Source organism: Pleurodeles waltl, chromosome 4_1 (genome assembly GCF_031143425.1).
Source record: "Pleurodeles waltl isolate 20211129_DDA chromosome 4_1, aPleWal1.hap1.20221129, whole genome shotgun sequence".
Lineage (NCBI taxonomy): Eukaryota > Metazoa > Chordata > Amphibia > Caudata > Salamandridae > Pleurodeles > Pleurodeles waltl.
In genome coordinates, this window is record NC_090442.1 from 39,157,064 (window position 1) to 39,158,467 (window position 1,404).

At 39.6% G+C, this 1,404-nt stretch overlaps 1 non-coding gene across 1 annotated transcript; it reads right to left on the reverse strand.

Moving 5' to 3' along the window:
• Positions 1–401: 401 nt before the first annotated feature.
• Positions 402–474, reverse strand: TRNAR-UCG (transfer RNA arginine (anticodon UCG)). The gene has a single exon. It is a non-coding gene; the product is annotated as a tRNA-Arg (tRNA).
• Positions 475–1,404: the final 930 nt, after the last annotated feature.

A 1,404-nucleotide genomic window follows, 5' to 3' on the forward strand; every position in this document is an offset into this window, starting at 1 on the left:
AAGGCTGCAATTGTGTCAATCCTTTATGATTCTTCTCTAGTACTATACATTTTCTGAGGGACAATTTGCATTATTCCTGGAGAAAATCATAGAGCTTCTAGGCATCCATACTTTCTGCTTTCTGCACGCACACACACTCCCTGCACTGAATCTACCCACAGTTCTGTTCAGAATGATTGTGCCATGTCATATTGTTGTATATGTATTGCATATCCGTGGCATTTATAAAGAGGTACTTTGGTATGGCAGAAAGACAGAAAAGTAGCAATGCTGAAGGGATAATGTGACTGATTGTGCAGTTTGTATTGGGCTTTCTTAATGAGTGAGAGTGAAAGGAGTATTGTAAGAGTGTGCCTCCAGTTTGTATGTAAAGATAAGTTGGGTGCTGTGAGAAAAAGACTCAACCATGAAGGGACTCGAACCCTCAATCTTCTGATCCGAAGTCAGACGCCTTATCCATTAGGCCACATGGTCACTGACTGCAATAAGTTTGGGTGTTTAGGGTTAGGTGGTATGAATGGATGTGGACCATATCAATTACAGTTGCGCAGTTCAGGATCCCATACCGTTCTTCATTTTCTTTCCATCAAAGGAGTTTTTTCAAACAATATCTTGATAATTTCCAAAGTTTCATATCTTATAACGTGCTTTTTTGCCGTTAATCCTCCTTTCTTCTTTTATTTAATACTCTCTTTCATGCTGCAATGGGATTTTTGGATTATTTGAAAAGAGAATGAAACTGCTTTGACAGTAGTTCTGAGTTCCCATTTCTTGACTTGCTAATTTGCTCGCTGAATTAGCTTATACAAGTGACATGAACAGGGCGTTGACCTAAGCACGGACCTGAAAGTCTGTTACCACCTCTAGAAATAAAATTCACAGCAGCTCAAAACAATAATTTTGAAAGAGAATATTTCAAGTGAGTCCAAGTTTAATTTCAATAAAGAAAGCTGTATAAAATGACACGCTGCACATTTGGGTAACCAGCATGACTCTTTTCAGTGAAGAAGTGGAGTGGTTCTGTTGCAATATACTATCACCCTGGCAAGCTGCTACGAGGAAGAGTAAACAATATGATTAGGTTTCAGCAAAAATGTATTCGTTCAGGGTGTGCACCTCAGATAGACTTAAACTTACACGCTCTGGTCTGTGAGAGTAGTGCCCTATCCATTGCGGCATTGAGGGTAATGTGCAAGACTGAGTTCCAAAATCATCCTTTCATCTCAGTTCATGGCCACATACAGTATTTCTGCAGTCATCCATTTCACTTTTCTGTCTTTAACTAAACTAACCATTTTAAACCTCTGCCACCCACCACTTCAATCTTACTGTTTTTGTGCTATCCTAGGGCCTTGGAACTTTTGGCAAGTGGATAGAAGCAGTCAGAGAACCACATCACTATAC